The sequence below is a fragment of the Petaurus breviceps genome, unplaced genomic scaffold, assembly GCF_028583685.1.
Source record: "Petaurus breviceps papuanus isolate PSGF00001 unplaced genomic scaffold, PetGlider_PUasm1.0 129, whole genome shotgun sequence".
Classification (NCBI taxonomy): Eukaryota; Metazoa; Chordata; class Mammalia; order Diprotodontia; family Petauridae; genus Petaurus; species Petaurus breviceps.
Window position 1 is genome coordinate 13785510 of NW_027185665.1, and position 21578 is coordinate 13807087.

Consider the following 21578-nt stretch of genomic DNA (forward strand, 5'->3'; position numbering starts at 1 on the left):
CTCTATCGGCAGACGAATCTGACAAAGTAACATCAAAACAGACAGACAACGTACTGGCACCACAGCCATGCTTCCTCCCAGTTCTCTTCCCTTTTCATTTCTCAGTTCTTCTCAGTTCTCAGGTCAGTTCAGTTCTCAGTTCTCTGTTCTGCCACCACAAGTTCTGTTCTCAATTCTGCTCTCTCCAGCAGTAGCTGTTCTGCTTCCATGCTGCTTGCTCCCAGAAGTTCTGGCACATTAACTTGGGCTTTTCCTTATATATGGCTACTACCGTGTTTCCCCGATAATAAGACACTGTCTTATTAATTTTTTTGGACAGAAAAACACCAGAGGGCTTATTTTCAGGGGAGGGCTTATTTTAATGAACATTGACAGCAATTTTAATAAACAGGTAAATGTGAACAAAAAAATGTACCTTTATTCAATAAGCAAATCACTGGGGAAGAACAGGATGACGCGCTCACTGCTGCAGCTCTGATTGGATGTAGCTCGGAGCACGGCGTGCATTTCATGGGGGGGGGGGATGGTGCATACAGAGGGTACCGTAATGTAGCATGTAGCACAGGGGATCACCTTCACTACAGTAGCAATCGCAATAGGGCTTATTTTCAGGGGAGGGCTTATTTTAGAGGAATCTTACACAGTAAGGGGAGGGCTTATTTTCGGGATAGGTCTTATTATCGGGGAAACACGGTAGCTCCTCCCTGTTCTGCCCCTTCTTTTTGCATCAGCAAGTTCCTCCCACTGTGAGATTCACAAGTTATGTTTCTTAACAGAGGCTTGATTTAATCATGAACTGAAGCAAGGTGCTAAATAATGAAATAATTGAAACAAGGTGTTAACTGCTTCAGTGCTTGCCATTATACAGATCCAGAGAAAGAGCTTTGGAGTCTGAATACATATGGAAGCACACTATCTTCTCTCCTTTTCTTTTGTTTTTTATTTTGTTTCTTATTTCTCATGATTCTTCCCATTAGTTCTAATTCTTCTTTACATTATGACTAATGTAAAAATATGTTTAATATAAATATACAAGAAAAGCTGATATCAGACTGCACACAATCTTGGGGAGGAAGGATGAGGAGAGGGAGAAAATTTGGAATGCAAAATCTTGGGTAAGTCAATGTTAAAAACTAAAAAGAAATTAATTATTTTTTAAAAGCTCCCAGTCTAATGAGGGAGGGGAAGGACAGCATGCAAATGACTATGATCAAACAAAACATTAGGTAGGATAAATTGGGAATATTCTTATTTGGAAGGCACTAAGATTAAGGAGGAGTGACAATGACAATGGTAATCTACATTTTGGAAAATCCAAAGATTCCAGCTTCTGGAATAAAAACAAACTATTTGACAAAAACCTCTAGAAAAACTAGAAAATAGTATGGCAGAAACTAGACATAGATCAACACCTCTTACTGTAATACCAAAATAAAGTCAAAATGGGTACATGATTTAGATATAAAGGGCAATACTATAAACAAATTAGAAGAGCAAAGAATAGTTTACTTGTCAGATCTATAGAGAATGGAAGAATTTATGACCAAACAAGAGATAGGGAACATTATGAAACGCTAAATAAGTTTTGTTTACATTAAATTATAAAGTTTCTGCACAAGCAAAGCCAATGCAACCAAGATTAGAAGGGAAGCAGAAAACTGGGGGAAAAAAGTTGACAGCCAGTGTCTCTGATAAAGGCCTCCTTTCTAAAAGATATAGAGAACTGAATCAAATTTATAAAAATGCAAGTCATTCCCCAATTGATAAATGATGAAGGGTATGAACAGGCAGTTTTCAGATGAAGAAATTAAAGCTATCATATGAAAAACATGCTCTAAATCACTATTGATTATAGAAAGCTATCAGATTGGTTAAAATGACAAAACAGAAAAATGATAAATGTTGGAAAAGATGTGGGAAAATTGGAACACTAATGCATTGTTGTTGGAGTGGTGAATTGACCCAACCATTCTAGAGAGCAATTTGGAACTAAGCCCAAAGCGCTATTAAACTGTGTATACCCTTTGATCCAGCAATAACACTTCTAGGTCTGTATCCCAAAGAGATCAATGTTGTGTTTGTCCATCATTTTCAAAGAGGGCCATGGCATCAGGGAAATGATGACATGACTTGCAGTTAACTTTGATTTGAGTGAGGGTGTGCTGTGGGAGGTCACCACCCTCACTTTCTCCTCCAGAGCCATCTGGATCCAGTGACCTGATATTCATCAGGATGACTGTAGATGACCCACGATGCAAGGGGGGACCCTACCCCTTTTCGGCTAAGCCCTTTGCAGGTACCCCCTGAGAGTGAGGCAATGCCCATTCAGTAAATAGGCCTCTTTAAGAAGTGAGTTAAGGGATGGCTCCTTTAATTAGAAAAGAAAAAGGAAAAAAAAACACAATCAAGCTGGGAGGGAGAGACCCTCAGGCTTCATGTTCCAGTGAGAAACAGTTACCATTGACAAATGGAAAAAGGATCCACATATATACCAATATTTATAGCAACTCTTTTTGTAGTGGCAAAAAAAACCTGGAAATTGAGGGGATGTCCATCAATTGAGGAATGACTGAACAAGTTGTGGTTGGTATATGAATGTAATGGAATATTCTTTGCTATAAGAAATGATGAGCAAGCAGACTTCAGAAAAAACCTAGACAGACTTGCACGAACTGATGCTGAGTGAAGTGAGAAGACCCAGGAGAACCTTGTACCCAGTAAAGCAAATGGTGGGATGACCAACTTTGATGGACTTAGCTCTTCTCAGCAATATAATGATTGAAGACAATTCTGAAAGACTCGTGAAGGACGATGCTATCCATATGCAGAGAAAGAACTACAGAGTCTGAATGCAGATAGAAGTATACTATTTTTTTTCCTTTTTTCCTGTTGGGTTTTTTTGTTTTGTTTTGTTTTTCTTTCTCTTAGTTTTTCCCTTAGGTTCAAATTCTTCTCTACAACATGACTAATGTGTAAATATGTTTAATATTATGGTACATTATGGACTATGTCTGATTGCATGCTATCTTAGGGAGGAGGGAGGAAAGGAGAGAGAGAAAATTTAAAACTCAAAATCTTATAAAAATAAATGTTGAAAACTATAAATAAATGTTTTTTAAAAGATGAATGAGGGCTGGAAAGGTTTCTTGTAAAAGGCTTGACTTTAGTTGACATTTCAAGGAAGCTATGGAAGATCAGAGACAGAAATAAGGAGGGAGAGAGATATAGACATGAGGAATCAGCCACTGAAAATACCCAGAGAGGGAAAATGAAGTTTTTTATTTGCTTGTTTTTTTGTGAGGATATCCATGCCACTCCATCACAATGTGTTCAGAGGGGAGCAAGGTGGATAAAAGGCTGGAAAGGTAAGAAGGGTCCAAGTTATATAGCTTTTTTTTTAAGTTATAGGATTTTATCATTGACCCTGAAGGAGATAGGGAGCCACAACTTTCTTCAATAAGGGGAGGGGGTGGAGAGACATGGTTAGACTTGAACTTTAGGAAGGTCAATTTGACAACTGAGTGAAAGATGGACTGGAGTGGGGAGAGACTTGAGGCAAGAAAACCAACCAGCAAGCTATCGCAATAGTCCACATGTGAGGTGATGAGAGCCTGCACCTGGGTAGTGACAGTGTCAGAGGAGAGGAAGGAGAATGGATACATGATACTATGAAGTTCGAAATTACAGGATTTGACAAGTGATTACGTATGGGAGTGACAGAGAGTGAGGAGTCAAGGATGACACCTAGGATGTGTGCCTGGGTGACTGAGAGGATGGTAGTATCCTTGAGAGTAATGGGGAAGTTAGGTAGAGTGGTGGATAGCGAAAGGATAACGAGTTCAATTTTAGACATAGGGAGTTTGAGATGGCTATGAGACATCCTTTTCAATAGGCAGTTACAGATGGGAGACAAAAGTTTGGGAGAGACGTTACAGCCAGATAAGTAGATCTGAGATTCATTTGCTTGGAGATGATCATTGAAACCATGGGAGATATTGGGATAACCAAATGAAATAGTACAGTGGAAGAAGAGAAGATGTCCCATATTAATAGGAACCCCCTGTCCACCAGTACTCTATTTAGTGATGGCCTTTTTCAGAAACAGGATCGTCAGCCTTCTCTAGGTGTGATTTCTTTGGCAGATAGGTTTCTTCTTCCAAGATAGTGTACCCCTTTTGTAGGCCAATCCATGGAGTTCCCTTGCTAATATTTCTTCTTAGGTCATATCTTTGATCCTTGCTTAAAATGCAGATTTTCCTGGAGAGATGTTATCAATCATTTCAGATTAGTATAAATGAAAGATATAAAATCATGTTTTGTTAGGCAAGATGAAAGAGAATATTAAGTTGCTGGGTGCTTAGGGAAAGGAGCTAACCCTAAAAGGGAAATATGGAAAAATAAGGGAGATGAAGGGCATTGGAGACAGAGTTTGAACCGTTTTCAATTTTACTAAGGTAGGTAAAATAGATTTTGAGTACATCTAAGACTCAGTGATAATTGATGTTCATAATAATGACACTGAAAGATTTTGAAATGCTTTCTGAGTCCTTAAAAATAGATCATTCTCTTGAAGATAGATGGTTTCAAGTCTATTTTATTGCTAATTGGTCATTTATTTATGGGAAACTGAAATATCATCTTAATCAGAACAGCCTATTTTCTATCCTAGAAAGATAGCAGAGGGTCAACTACAGTAATTCCTCCACTTATGCTCTTGACCTCACTATTTCCTGCCTCCTCTGGGATCATGCTCCATTAATTCTCCCATCGCTCTTTCAACTTCGATGTCTCCCTCTACATTAAGTCTTTCCTTTCTGGAAAAAAAAAAATGTGCCAAGTTCTTATTTCTCTGGGAAGAAAAATAAACAATCCTTCTTTCTCTGCTGTCGCATGTTTAAATAAGTGTTGTCGTCATCCTATATTTCATAAATGATCATAGGGGAGCCTGAGAAATAAGAAAAGAGGGAGGGAGAAAGGGCTCCTGGAGGAGGAGGTAGAGAGTAATAATCTGAGGGATGGATAAAAAAATGGAATCCCACCTATAGGAGACTAATAATCTGGCCTCTGCAGAACAGCAGCACTAAAGATGGAGAAGAGCTGGTGGACAAGGAGCTTCCATTGATGTGGTATCCTAGGAGCCAGTATTTTTGAAACCCCAACATATTATGATTAGGTGACGCTAATGACCTGATCATTCATTGTTTTCAGGACCTTGGTCTGCAAGTGAGCTGAAAGCTATAAGAAGTCCTCCAATCAGAAAATAGGAATGCTTTGGGGGTACAGCAGCAAGCACCCCAGCATCCCCAGGATGGCTGCCAATATAGGTTCTTGGATCTGCTTTGTTAAAGGAAAGCAACTCAAAATGGGTTAACAAGCTTACTTTAATCAGTCAAATATGTATCATTTACCTAGTTCAGGGGGAAAAGGTCAGGACCCCGAACTTCAGAATATACAGACAGAATTATCAAGACAGAGAAACAAATCAAGTAGACAGAGTTCCAAATTGTCCAACCATTACATCCATACCAAATCAACATCTGGGTCTCAACATCTGGGTTTTTCAAAGCCAGAGGACTCTCAACAACAGCTTCCCAGAGTTTCATCAAATCACAGAACACTTCTCAAAGTGAGCCCCAAAACAAAGCTACACATCAGGGCTTATATAGCCTTCTCCTGGCTCAGAGAATGTAACAACCTTATTGACCCACTGGCCAATCAAGAAGTATCTACTGAAAAAACAAGCCTCCCACCCCAGGCTCCAGGTGCACTTTGGCCTAGGGGCAGGGAAGATCTTAAAAATTTACATTCCCATTACAGGGGGTTAGGCCTTGAAAAGGGAGCAGCAGAGGTACTTTGAGTGCTTTGAGATCATAGAGGCAGATTCATGTGGCACAAAAAAACCTACCAGAAGCCCATAGAAAGAAACCTTACTAATGAAGAGCGATAGACTGAGAAGTCACATTTTGCCCTAAAAGCTAAAACTAACTCTAACAATGAACTAATGAAATGTTTTAAGCAAACTCCCTGGATCAAACGACAAATATGTTAAGTATAAAGGCTTAAGTCATCAAAACTTTGAGGAGGATGAAAAAAGCTTCTTAAAAGTCAGTGATACACTCAAAACTACATAGTATGGTATACTCAAAGATAAATCAGATGTATTTGCTATCCTCAAAGAGCTTAAAATCTAGAAGGATAAGCAAATGCATTGATAACTATATAGTACAAGTACAATACAATTCAATTGTATTTGTCTTATCTATTTTTCTCCTAGATTTTAAACCCCTTGAGGATAGCAAATACATAGGATTTAGCTGTGAAAACAAGAACACCTAACACTGACTTGCAAAGCACTTTACAAATATTATCTCCTTTGGTTCCCACAATGACACTGGGAGGTAAGTGCTATTATTACTTCCATTTTACAGTGGAAGAAAATGAATCAGGAAATGGTTAAGTTCCTTAGCTAATAAGGGTTTGAGACTGAATTTTAACTTGGGTATTCTCCTTCCCAAGAACTCTATCCACTGTGCCACCTGGCTACCTCAGAGTTTAGTCCCTAGTATGTTTAGTACAATACCTTGCATATAATAGTCATTTAATAAATGCTTATATAATTAAAGTAAAAGCTTTTTCACAATCATGTAAATTCATATGAAATGAATGAATCAACAACCATTTCAAGTGCCTAATACAAACAGAGTTCTATTAATCTTTTTTTTCCGTAATTCATGATATAACTTAGAGTAGTGTGCCATCCTTTCTTTCTTCCCCTTATCAATTCCTTTGTCATTGTTATTCTGCTTATGGAAGGAGTCCTAAATAAATTTTCTCCTTACAAGCTTGAAAAATAATATAATGGATGTCTATTGCAGGTCTTGACTTGGCTCTAATTTTAGGATTATCTTTCTAACCTATTCTTCAACTTCCTTTTTATAATTTCATCAATCTTTGCTGCATTTCTAATAAGAAACTGAGAGTTCAGTATTGGTTTGTCATCACTGGCTTCACAAATGTATTTCACTGGACCTATGGCCTGAAAAATCTTTATTGTACATGATGAGGGTGCTTTATTGAACATACTGTAGACTCAGCAAAATGCATACATATATATCCTACTTGGATGTCAACAAATCTATTTCATAAAATCTGGAAGCTATAATTTCTTAGGACTGAATTTTGTTTCAGATGGTAAACTCAGCTTCCATTGACCCTTGAAATAGACACTGTTAGGTCTTTCTTTATCATATTTTCCTGTTGACAAATTAACCAAATAATTGCCATATTTCCCCTTCACTTTGTGTCTTTGAAGTGAATATGAAGGAAATGAAAGCCACACAGACTCTACTGAGAGGCAAATGATCAATGCTGGATCTTAGTTCATACTTTGAGGGATAGATGATAATGACAGACCTGACCCCCAGTCTTACCTCTAAAAGATTGTAGGTGTTTACCTATTGTCAGGAGATAACAATAGCTAGCATTTGAATAGGACTTTAAGGTTTACAAAGCATTGTACAATTTTATCTCAACTGATCCTTGCTACCACCCTGGGAGCTACCATACCTGGGAGATGGGTGGTATAATTCTCCCCATTTTATAGTTGAAGAAACTGAGACACACAGAGGTTAAGAGACCTGCCCAGACTCACAAAATAGTGAAAGTCTAAGGCAAGATTTGGCCTCCTGACTTCCTGAGATTTGTGAGAAAGGTTACTGCGCATAAAAAGAACTGGGCTGACCAGGTGTCCGAAATGCGATTATTAATTCCAGACTCGCTCCTTTGGCTTCATTATCTTATGGGTCTTGTCAGGAGCAAAGGAATGAGCGACACAGACAAGTTCACACTGACATGTTAGTGCATGCATGTCCTTAGGCATTCCTCCTAGAAGAAGTCCCCGAGTAACATATGAGAGTTAGGGACCGATGAGTCAGGGCAAGGATGGTACCGAAAGGGTATAAAAGATTATAGAAAAAGAAGGCAGACAATTGTACAGAAAAACTTTGCATTTTTTCCCAAGGATGACTCTGTTAATTACCTTTAAGCTGAGCATCATTTCCAGAGTTTGGAAAAACCTTCAAGAATACTACAGGGTTGGGCAGCTAAGTGGCACAGTGAATAGAGCACCAGCCCTGGAATCAGGAGGACCTGGGTTTGGATCTGGCCTCAGACACTTAACACACACACACACACACACACACACACACACACAAAAACCTAGCCATGTGACCTTGGGCAAGTCACTTAACCCCAATTGCCCTCCAAAAAGCAAAAAAAAAAAAATACTACAGGGTTCTGGAATTTAAGTAGCTTCATGGGGAAACTTTGTCTCCAAAGTATCTAGATAATTCTTGTTGAGTTCATGGTTCAATGTTATGAAAAATGGTGACTTTTCAGAGAGTTTATCTGTAAGTGCCAGAGAGATGAGAGTTTATAACTCACTTGGCCACTCACTGCCTGTCTGTGACACAAAAATGGATTCAAGATGATTAAAACCAATGGAGGTTTTTGACCATAAATAGTTCAGATTTCTGGAAATTAAATAGAACTGGCTCATGAAGAATGGAACAGTTTGGGAAATGAGGGGCCAGAGGCCAGGACCTCCAACATTAGAGAAATGATTAGTTGAGGGGGTGTGAGTGCTTGGAGTAGTGTCCTCCACAGGGCCCCTCCTCTCCCCTCATCCATCTTCAGTGGAAAAAAAAAAATGAATGTGGCTAGAAAGAATTAATAAAGAAAGTCACTGATGAGACATCAGATAAAACCCCCTGGGCCCTGGGTTCTCTTGAATTAATCCCTTAGTCCATAAACATTAATTGAGCACTTCCAGTGTGTAAGTATGACAGTGTTAAAATGGAATGGCAGAGTAATTAGAAGGCATCTTTAGAGCTCTAGCCCTACCCTAACCCATTGGAGACTGAAGGGACAGAGCCTGCAGCCCTGACCTAGGGGTATTTGGGGAATTAGAAATCATATAGAAGAGTTCCATGTCTCAGCAGTGGCCTGTGTCCTCCCATTTACTGATCTCTAGCCCCACACAAAAATTCCGTTTATGTGGAAAATGCTTCCTTCTGTATGTATTATTTTCCCTAAAGAACGTAAACTCCTTCAAGCCAGGGCATTTGGGGGTTTGTATCCCCAGCACCTAACACAGTGTACTTGTTTAAGAAATGCTTGTTGATTGGTGCTGATTTGTGAGATAAACAAGGTTTGTTTTTTAATCTATAGGTGAGGAACCTTTGAAAAGAGTCTTGGAAAGAGATGGAAGCTGCTGCCTTGGTTACAGAAGACTTCATTAACTCTAGCAAAGAACTCATAGCAGCAACTGCTAAAAATTCAATTCAACAAATATTGTTGAAGTACCAGCATAGGCAAGGCACAATGCCAGTCATGAAGGAAACAAAAATGGAAAGAAAACCATCTCTGCCCTCAAAAAGCTTAGATTCTACTGAGTGACCTTACATTCTATTGCTATGGGGACGCATGTAGGTTTTATTATGATAGGCAAAGCAGTCTTCATGGGCTGTGTTAGGTGTGTGTGTGTGTGTGAAGTTAATGAGCATTTTTAAAATTCCTACTATGCTCCAGTCACTGTGCTGTTATTGGAATACAAAGAAAGGTAAAAGATAATCCTTTGTCCCCAAGTTCACATGATTTTCTGTGCATAGTAGTAGGTGCTTAATAAGTGTTTATTTATTGATTTATTGCTGTGATTATAGTTCCACTGATAAAGAAGGAAAGAAGAATCATGCAGCTAGGTTTGAGCTGATGGCTACCTTATAGAAGCTGAATGCTTTGTCCCAAAAATGTACCCTATAATATTGAAGTGGTAGAGTAGTTAAAGCACAAAGCCTGGAATCAAGAAGACCTAAATTCAAATCCAGCCTCAGACTCTAACTCTGTGACCTTGGGCAAGTCCCTTAACTTCTATTTGCCTCAGTTTTCTCAAAGGTAAGAGTGTTGATAATAGCACTTATTTCTCAGGGTAGTTGTGAGCATCTAATGAGGTTTAATATTCAGCACAATACCTAGCATGTAGCAGGCACCATATAAGTGTTAGCTATTATTATTTTTGTAATCATTATTAAACAATGGGTCAAGACGTGACTGCTTCTAGGATGATTAATAAGATAAAGTGCCATAACTTTAAGGAGGGTTATGGTAGAGTGAATATAGTACTGGACTTGGTGTCAGGAAGGCCCGGGTTCAGCTCCTGCCTCGAAAAATTAGTAGTTGATTTAACCTCTCAAGGTTTCAGTTTCCTCATCTGTAAAACAAGGGGGTTCAATAACCTCCTGGGCCCCTTCTATATCTAAATTATCTATGATGTCATGAATTTTTCTAATGTCAAAACATCCCATACCATGGTAGCGACCCTTTGAGCAGCAGAATATTTCCAGTGCTACTTAAGACTATACCAAAGTCAGTCTTACCTGAATAGATCCAATAATTTCAAGCAAGAAAATGACTATATCTTACTTTTGAACTATGGTAGCCACTAACCTAAATAGTCATAGAGAATTTTCTTAATAAACCAAGTTGTTAATTCATGTTAGGTTTCAAGAACCTAGAAACCAAGCATCTGCTTGGTGATCTGTGGAGTAAACCACATGCTCTCCATTTTTTGAACAACATTGGCCAGCCACTTCTGACTGTGGTATCTCATGACCTGGCTGCATAAGAACTTGCACAGAATGAATCATATTTCTCTTCTCCTAGAAGTCAAATTATGAGACAAAAACATTATATTCATTGTTAAATTTGATCGCTGTAATGCATGTTTGTTTGTTTGGAGTTTTTTTTGCTTACGTCATTTTTCTAGTTTCCAAGAAAGATGTTATTTTGAGAGAATAGGAGTAGAGTGTAGAGGAGGAGGTGAGGGGGAGGGAGGGTAGACAAAGGGTATTTTCAGGAAAGATTAAGATGTCAAAAAAAAACAACAAAAAAGCATATTTTTTGAAGTTCAGCCTGCCTTTCCTATCTATCAAAGAAGAAATATTTATTCAACTATGTATAAGCCACTATGCTAGACTTTGTGATGGATTTGAAGAAATAGGTTACTGCAGAAATCTTTGATGACTTCATGATGGAGGTGGGAATCAGAGCTCCTTCTTTAAGCATTCTCTTACATAGACTAAACATCTTGAATTCCTTCAACCCGCTTTTGGTACAGTATAGTCTCTACTCTTTGTCCCAGGTGCAAAACTCTGCGAAGTGAAAAAAAAGCTTATCAAAAGGTCTGACATTGAATGCAGTATCTTATATTCACGATCACCTGTTTCTGCCAAAGAGAGAGGGGAGATGTCTTTTCACATCCCTTCTTTGGAGCCCAGACTTGTCATTATAATTTTACAGCATTCAGCTTTGTTTTGTGGTGGTTGTTCTTTTCTTTTAGATGGTTGAAGTCATTGTGTTTAGCTTGTCCCCAGATTGCACTTATTTCATTTTGAATCACTTCATATAAGTCTTTCCAAGACTCTCTGTATTTATGATTTGGGGCCTTTCTTTCTGCATAGTAATACTCAATTGTATCCATGTACCACAATTTGTCTAGCTATTTCCCAATTGATGAGCATCTATTCTATTTACAATTCTTTGCTACCAAAAAAAATGCTGTTATAAATATTGTGACATATATGAATCCTTTCTTTTTGTCAGTGACTAACTTAGGGTACCAACTCGGTGGCATCTGTGAACCAAAGACTACAGATATTTTAGTCACTTTCTTTGCATAATTCCAGATTGCTTTCTAGAAAGATGGCACCAATTCATAGCTCTACTAATTATACTTTAGTGTGTCATTCTTTTCCTCAACCCTTCCATCATTGACTATTTTTATCATGTTATCTTTGACAAAATACTGATTGTTAAGTGAAATCTCAGGATACTTTTAGTTTGCATTTGTCTTATCATTAGTTAAGTAGAGCATTCTTTCATATATTAGCTTATAATTTACAAGTCTTCTTTTGAGAATTGTAATTTTTGCTCACTTATGTACAGGGGAATGGCTTTTAGTCTTAGATATTTCTATTAATTTTCATATAAGTTGGATTTTAGAACCTGATCAATGACGTCAGACATAAAGATTTTTTTTTTCCAGCTGACCACTTCACTTCTGGACTTAATCACATTAATTTTGTTCATGTTAAAGTTTGTTTTTCAATTTCATGTCATCAAAATCAACTATTTTTGTCAGTTTTCTCTATCCCTTGTTTAGATAATACTTCATACCCTATTTATGATGAAAAAAGACATAAGATCAGCCTTTTTGCTAAATGTTTAATGGTATTATGTTTATTATTCAAATTGTGTCTATTTTGAATTTATATAGAGTATGGTATAACATGTTGATCTAAATCTAATTTCCACCATACAGCTTTCCAGTTTTCCCAGAAGTTCTTATCAAATAGAGAGCTCTTCACTAGATATTTATATTTTCACATTTGTAGAAGATTGGGTTGCTGAACTAATTCTCTAAATTCCCTACAATCTCTAATTCCTTCTTCTCTAGTCTGTTCTATTGGTCTTTCTGCATATATTTTAACTAGTACCAAATAGTTTTAATGATTGCTGCTTTATAATAGATTGAGGTCTGAATTATGATTATATTTTCCATTTTTTTTTCATTATTTCCTTTAACATTCTAGATCTTTTGTTTCTGCAAATTTAACATTTTAAAAATCATTTGATTGGTACCGTTTCTAAATTAACTTTAGTAGTAGTGGCATTTTTGTTTCATAGGTGTAATTAACCTCTTCTTTCTCCAACCATTATTAGATTCCCTCTTTCCTAATGGTATCTTTAAAATGACTTCATAATTTCCTGGAATACAAGAAACTGCTTCCTCCTGAGACGGTCCAGTTCACTTATCTATGCCAATAGCTAGTACAAGAGCTAGCATTTATACTACCCTGAAAGGTTTGTAAAGCACTTTACATATGCTGTCTCATTTAGGTATCATGATAACCCTTTGAGGCAGGGGCAATTATTATCCCCATTTTACAGATAAAGAAAGTGAGGCTCAGGGGGACTGGATGGCGCACGCAGTGAATAGAATACCCACCCTGGAGTCAGGAAGACCTGAGTTCAAATCTGGACTCAGACACAACACAAAAACTAGCCGTGTGACCTTGGGCAAGTCACTTAACCCCAACTGCCCTCTGAAAAGAAAAAAAATGAGGCTCAAAATTTAAGTGACTTGACCATGATCACTTAGATACTAGGTAATTGTGGCAAGATCTGAACACAGGTCTTCTTGACTACACTACTTCTCTGTTCTTTCTTCTCTTCTTTGTGTCACAGACTTTTATAATACAACCTCCTAATGTTAGTTAGGATTTCCCTCTTCTCTTCAAATTCTCCTTATTCTGTTTCCTCTTGGAAGATCTATTCTTTTAAGAAGGATTTCCTTTTCCTCAGTAACGTGAACAGTAAAACTGCATTCTTCTGCTCCTTCACCTCTCCTCTGTAAGCCTGTGGTCCTTTTGTTCTAGAAGGTCAAACCAGAAGTAGTGGGCGGAAGGTGCCAACTTTAGACTTGATCTCAGGAAAAATGTTCCTTAAAATGAAAGTTATTCCAAAGTAAAATGGCTGACTCACAAGGTAGTGGGTTTCTTGTCACTGGAGGTATTTAAGTAGAACATGAATGACCACATTTCCCACAGTGTGCCCTGGGAAACAGAGTATGGGATTTGATGTTGGGATTTAATCATGGTAGGAGACGGTCCTTAAGCATTCCAAGTCAGAAAAAGTTGGAATTTGACACGTTATGGTTGAAATTGTCAGACAAAATTCATAGAGAAACTGTGGAAATTCCAAGAAACTAAAAAGCTGAGTTATAGAAAAATTAGAAAGCGTCTAGAAGCTGAGTATGACATATGCATGTAGGTTATACAGTAGAAGGCATCTTTAGTGGGGAGTGGTGATTTAGACTGGCTGACTTCTGGGATTTCTTCAATTTCTAAAGTTCTTTGACTCTGTGGTATCTGTAAGAAAGAAATCAACTTGTACTTTGTGCATGCACAACTATTATTTGAAACTGTCAAGGACATCAGCATTGGGGGATCACCACAAATCCCTAAGTAATTAAGTCCCCTGCTGTCCACACTTTCTTGAAGCAAGATGCTTGGTCCTCTGTAGTACTTGTTGACAGCTTTCCTGACTGAATACTAAAGCCTATTCCTTGCTTGCCAAGTTCCTTCACCTGAAGGATCCTCGTTTATTGATGGTGGACTTCCCGCCTTTTCTAGCAATGTGCAAACACTTACTCAACTGCCTTTGATTCACAATTAGCACTTCCCTGCTGAGCCCTAATGGAAATTGAACCTGCTCCAGGCTGTCCTCTCTGTGAAGTTCTCAAGCAGGAATTCAGTTACCAGCAAGACCATCTAATTAAATCTAATTAGCTACCTCATTTCTCCTCTTCCTGCTGAAGTTCAGCTACCTCCTTGAGTTTATCTGTCCCTTCACTCTCTTGACCTGAACCAGACCGTAGGAGATACAAAGAACTTAAAGAGAAAAGAGAGAGGAGACAATTTGAGGAAGAGGTGGAGCCATGGGGAGGGGGTAGAGGAAAGGTCATAGGAGCCAAAGGCAAAGGCAAACAGAATTCATCTGCAATGCCCAGGGAGCAGTGAGGAGACCAGTCTGAATCCCCTGAAATGATTAAATGCAGGATAATAGAGAGAAATCCAAGAAAGCAAATTGGTCCCAGTCTGTGGAAAGCTTTGAAGGAAGTGAAATTCGGCCTTATTTCAATTTAACAAACATTTTTTTTTTCTGAAGTCCTTGATATATACAAGGTACTCTATTGGGCACTACAGATATAAAGACAAAACAAAAAGTCACTTCTCTCAAGGAGTTGATAATTGAGGCAGGGACTTAGATTTCAGTATTTAGCAATGAAAAGCCAGAGGAATGACATTGGGAAATACAAATTTAAGAATATTAGTCAAAAAGTGATACATAGGATGGATTTCAGGGATGAGAAACTAAAGTAAGGAAAACCAGTTGGGAAATGTTCACTGAAGGTTAACTTGTACTTTGAGCTAGAGAGGGCTAAGCCAATATGATCAATTAAGGAAATGTTATATCACTCGGTGCCAGATGGGGAAGGTAACTATTAAGATGAATAGGTACCACCAGAGTGATTTATTCTATCTCTTGTTCATTAGGTGGGTACAAGATACCTTCAGATCAAGTGCACCAAGAATCCAGCAGGGAAGTTTTCAGTGAGTGGAATTCTGGGAAATATGGAACAGAAATAGTAATGTATGGAGTCAAGATAGCAACTAACAAGAAATTTCCCAAGGTGTACCCTAGGAAACATACTTTGAGATTCAATGCTGGGATTTCATCATGGTGGGAGAGGGTCCTTAAGTGTTCCAAGTCAGAGGAAGTCAGGAATTTGACACATATTATGGTGGAGATTGTGGGACAAAATTCATAGGCAAACTGTTAAGGATAAAAGTCATGCTCAGAGAGAAATTCCAAGAAACTAAAAAGCTGAGCTATAGAAGAATTAGAAAGTTTTTGGAAGCTGATTATGATGGCAAGCATTAGCACCAGGTCAAGCTATAGACATTAATTTGTTCACCATTCAGTGAGTGTGCCAGGTGTCTCTTCCCCCCCTCAATCCTCCCACCCTTAATACCCCACTCCCAGTCACTCGGGTGATGAACTTACTCTATCCTAGAAATCTGGAGGTAAATGAAGGATGATGTGTGGTTATTTCCAAAATCCCTGAAAGGAAAAGCCAGCCTGTGCTGCCTTTGACAACCCAAATCTGCCTTGGTCATCATCTGATCCTGGGAACTTTTAAAACCTCCCTTTCCTATTCCTATGCTTTTCTGCACTACTGAAAACAAATGCTCCATAATAGAATATGAAGAGGATGTTATGGATAGCATTTTGTGCCCTTCTCTCCTCCTCTGGGATTAAAAAATTGGAAATAAACAAACAACTTGCAATCAAATCAAGGGGTTTCCCTGCCACCAATCTCTAGGGGGGGGGGGGACGTAATTATATTTGAACTCTGTGACAATACAGTGCCATGAGGTCTACATGTCAACACTCCTATCTTGAAATGTCTGATAAAATGATGGATAAAATCTAATCGTAGTTGTTAGCAGTTTTGGGCTCATGAGCTGCTAATGGAGAAAATGGACATGTCACAAGGGCTGGTGTGGAAAACTTTGTGGAAAAACTAGTCCAATCATAGCATGGATACTCCGGCAGGCCTGTTGTGACTGCAATCAAAGTGTCTGATTAGGAATTCATCTGAGGAAAAAAGTTTTTAATATGAAAAACTGCAGACTCTCCAGCCTCCCACCCTCCATGTCACCACCCCACCCCCAATAGAAAGATTTCATTTGCAAGCAAAGATGTAGAGCTTGGCTCTGTAGTTCAGTCTCTACTGTATGCTCTTAATATATTTTTAATTTGGCTAAAAGGATTGTGAAGATATTTAATCTATTACAGAGCTCTTCATGTCTTCATCTTCCCAGGCTCAGCCAATGGAAGCAGCAGTTTCTCGCCTTGGCTGTGTTTTGCTCTATTCCCACCATGAGTGACTATAGCAACCCTCCCTACCTCCCTTCCTCCCCTTTCACTGACATTCTTCCTCCGTGCTGTTCCTTGCAGGGATGGGGGAGTTTCTGTGAATCATGGGCAGCTGCTGCAGGGACCCCAGAGGTCCTACCTCTGCCTCATGCGGAGGAGCATCCTTGTGTTTTAGGACGTCAGCACAGTGCTTTGGGAGGCCAGGGGCTCCACTGCATACAACGAAGCTATTACTACTAATTGTTCAATTAATAGGCAAGCGTCGATGGATAATAATGAGTTTGCCTTGTTTGTCAAAATACACCCTCAGGCACAATTAAGCTGCAATATTCTGTGCAAAGGTTTCCACACACACTCGCTGGAATCGGTTGGAGGAGCCTGGGATGTCTGGATGGTAATGAATCGTTTCTATCACTGGGAGACAAACATTCCTTAAAGAGTTCTCCCAGGCACATTTATATTTCAGAGCAACCACAGGCTCTGCCTAGTCACGCAAAGGGACCGGAAAGCCGGATATGCTACATCATCATTTTGAGCACATTTAGGGGCATTAGCGTCTTGCCATTATCGTTTGTTTCTCCCAGTCACAGATGAGAGTTGTGCCTCCCGTGTGGTGGCCACCCGCAGATTTCACAGCACACTACTAACTCAGGGTCTCAGATTACAATGCTAACCTCTATTAACAAATCAACTGGGAACAGAGTTCCTTTAAACAAGGGGCACAGAGGTCTACTGTTCTATGAGGCTGACATGCTATGTCCTTAGTAATCAGTCTGGGGCAGAAGTACCTAAGGAGGAGAGGTCAAGCTAGGTTTCGAGAACAGACTTCTGACAGGTGGAACAGGACCAGGGACCTGATTGAGGGAAAAGACATATTTCTCAGTACCTAGGAGAGGGGAAGCCATCTTCTGCTCCATGAACTTAAATAGTTTCATCTTTACTAAGCTGACACTAAAAACGTGGAACCCATTTGATGTAACCACCTCTCATTTGACAAATCTCTCTGCATCTTCACTCTATTCCTTTGGTCTTCTTTCTGAAGAAGCATTCCTTTGTCAAGTGCTGTCTCCCTTACTTGTCCCTTCATTTTTAATGAGGGAAAGTCTTAGATTAACACAGGTAAGTCTTCAAACCTAGGGGTCATTTCTTACAGACTCCTTTCTAAGAAGGTATGATCATGCCATACTAGCTTGTTCTGAACACCCAAAAGCAGAAAAGACAAACATCTTTTTTTTTTTATCAGGATTCCTATTTTCTGATAACAGAAAGGTAAAACCAATCCCTGGTTGAGGACAAGGATATTAATCCTGCCAGGGAAAGACCTCAGGATGTTAGACCAATTCATAGACAAGGATGGTTGGGGGGATGGAAACACAAGGTCATCATTGAAAATTCTGAGATCTGATATGGGCTTTTATTTCTTCCTCTTTCTAGACTTCCTCCCCCTTTATCCAATCAGTTGTCAAATTTTGTGGATTCTCTGATGCAATGAATTCATCTCCTCCTTCATCTTCATTTCTATCACTCTAATGTAATATTTTATTACTCCTATCCAGAACTGTTATGATAGCCTCCTTCCTGGTCTCCACACATACACCCTCTCCTGTCTTACTTCCTGCAATCTTCTTAAATTAATCTTCCTAAAGTCCAATTATAATCATCACATTTCACTCTCTACTTAAAATCCTTCAATGACTTCCAGTTCCCTATAAAGTAAAATCTAATCTTCTCACCTTAGAGTTCCACAATAAAGCTTCAGTATAACTTTCCAATATCATTTACTGCTTTCTTACCTGGGGCACATACTCTTACCAAACTAGATTACTCATATTTGCTCACAAATGGTCCTTATTTTCCTGGCTATCACATTTTCAACTCTTCCCCATGTTCTGTCTCCATCTGTTGAAATCCTACGAAGTCACCAAGAGCCAGCTCAAATTAAGTCTCATGAAACCCCCTTTGGTCCTTACCAAAGAGAGCTGTCTGTCACCTCTCTGTCTGAACTCCCACATCACTTTGCTTGGGCCTTGTGATAAGAGTCAGAGTACTGATCCTCTCCTCTGTATTACAAGTTATTGGTGCATTTTTCTTATTGTCTCACTCCTTTTTCTGACTCCCCAACTCCACTACTAGATTGTAAGACCTTTGACAGGAGCCTTTTTGTTACCTATTCTAGCATCTTGATAATAGTTGGTACTTATGAATGTGTTAGTCGGAATGTTTAAATGTTTAACAACTTATTCTCTGAAAAACACATACAACATACTTAATCTATATTATTAACATTTTTTCTATCACTTTCTTAAGTCTAGACAATCAACAAAACAATAATTAAAGCCCTGATTTGCACTGTTTCAAATTTTCAAGATGTAAATGCTCACACTGAAAACTTAATGATCAGCTAGGGAGAACTGGTTTGAATTGACTCTTGTACACCCCTGGATGGGGGTGGGAAACTCATGCTAAATCTAAATGACACTCTCTGGATATCCATTTTTTTTCAAAAGGAGAAAATGAGACAAAGATATAAATCTCCACTAGCTTTCAAAGGATCAGAGTTAGACAATATCTTCTCATCCTATTTTAATCCTTCAGACTTCTGCTCTCTCAGTTTGGGGCATTGGAGCTACTAATCTAATTATCACTTTCCTTTCCCATACTCTTAATCCCTTAAAGCAGGATTTTGTAATGGCGCCTCATCTGGCATACTTACCCTCTACCCTTACTATACAGTAAGATTATCCAATGCATCAGCCACTAGTCGGTGGCTGACCACTACTTAAGAGGGCCACTTTAGGATTACATGTGATGGGCATGAGAAAGGGTAGCAGTATGCTGAGTTATGAAGTAGGAACTTAGAGACCTGAGGGTTAGGTGCAGTTCTGCCGCTAATTCTTTGTGTGACCTTGGGCAAAATATTTAAACCCTATGATTCTCAGTTTCTGTCATCTATAAAATGAGTCTTGGACTAGATGAATACCATGGGTCCTTCTAGGTCTAAGGTTCTTGATTCTATCAAGAAAGAAGATGGGTAAACAAAATTAAGCTCTTAGGAAAAATCAACCGTCTGCAACCATTCTTCACCCCTAAGGATTGTGGGCAGCTGATTTCTTTGGTTTTGAGAGATGTACATGAACTGTCCCATATTCCTGACATTTGTCACACATGCCCGCTCCTCATATAAAAATTCTCCTGACCTGGGCCTCCTTCGCAGCTAGTCTAGATAATGGTGCTAACGTGCAATGGGCAGTAATAAAAATGAATGTTAATGAGTCCTTGTGTGTGTATAGTACTTGTGGATGAATGGAGTAGGCCCTGCTCCCCCAGCACTCAGAGTAGCCACAGTGAATGGAGCACATGAATCTTTTTGTCCCATTCTACTCTGTCTCTATTGTAAATTCTACTATCTGGGTAGGAATGAACAAACACTGGTTAGTTACACCTACGCTTTCAATAGTGTTGATCTGAATTGGAAATGTGCCAACTTTCTCAGCATCTTAATTAACCTGCTGCTATTGTCAATAGTATTCTTTGCTCTTGCTTCAGAGATGAGAATTACATGAGCACACCCTCCTCCACTATTTTATCTTCTTTTCCTTGTAATAGTGTCTTGTACTTTCCCAGATACAAGATAGAACCAAGCTTTCTCTCCTCTGCAAGGACATCTGACCAATCTATCCTCTATTGATTCTGCCCTTCACTGCATTCCTATAGCATTTCTTATATGCATGACTCATGTAGGCCTTTAATGCACATTCTGACTTGTTTCCTTACCTAGTACTTTCTCTGACAAAATTTACTTTGTTTCCTTGAACTAAGGGTCTGCAGCTCATGGGTACCACAATTCATTCATTTTGTATTCTCACAAGGACTAAAACAGTACCTGGTTGGTCACTGGCAGATAGAGAGATACCTAGAAATATATATAAATATATGTGTGTGTATGCATACATATGCATATATGTGTGCATGTATATATGTAGACACACATATATTACATATGTACACATATTTCTACGTTTATATTTTTTAGTGGATGGATAATTCAAAGGCTAAATGCATGTCACGTTCATCACTTAAGTTCACTACTGTTCTTTCTTCCCTCAACAACAGAACTCTACCAAATACTCCTTTGCTCTGGGAGCTGAAAAAGAGGAGGCCCTTCTGGCAGCCAGTGCCAACCCCTCTATAGGTGCCCTTGATGTTATCTCCTCCTTTGGAGGGTTGGTCTCTTAATTACTACTATCTTTCTTCTTTTCTTTCATGTTCTTCTTGTTCATTCTCCCCTTCTCTGACTACAAACATACCCAGATCCACCCCATGTTTCAAAAACGAATGCCTTGACCCTTAGATTCCCTCAAGACATTGTCCTTTATTTCTCCTCCTCCTTTATATAATCAAACTTGGGGGCTGGGAGAAGGTGTTTATATTCATTGCCTCTAATTTTTCATCTAAATGCACTTCTCAACCCCTTGCAGTTTGTCTTTCAATCCAAACACTTGATATTTTGAAACTCCTCCACTCCAAAAATCTCTTTATTGTGAAATCTGGTTGCCTTTTTCCTGTCTTCAGTCTTCTTGACCTCTCTGAACCGCAGCTTTCTCCTAGACACATTCTCTGGTTTGGGGGTCTGTTATTTTTGGTGACATTCATCTCTTTTCATTCTGCTTCTATATTATCGATCCTTCTGAGATGAGCAAGCTCATCAGCCATTTCCCATTGCTTATATCTGAATGTCACCCAACCCTGGTCCTCTTTTCTTCTCTTTCTAAACTCTTTCTCGGTGTTCTTGTCAGGTTGCATAGCTGTAACTTTCATTTATGTCCCAAAGAATCTCAAATGTATGCATCTGGCATTCATCTAGGGGCAGCTAGGTGGCACAGTGGATAGAGCTTTGAGTCTGGAGTTGAGAAGACCTGAATTCAAATGCAGCCAACTTCCTAGTTGTGTGGCCCTGGATAAACCACTTAACATCTGTCTGCCTCAGTTTTCTCAACTCTAAAATGGGGGAAATAATA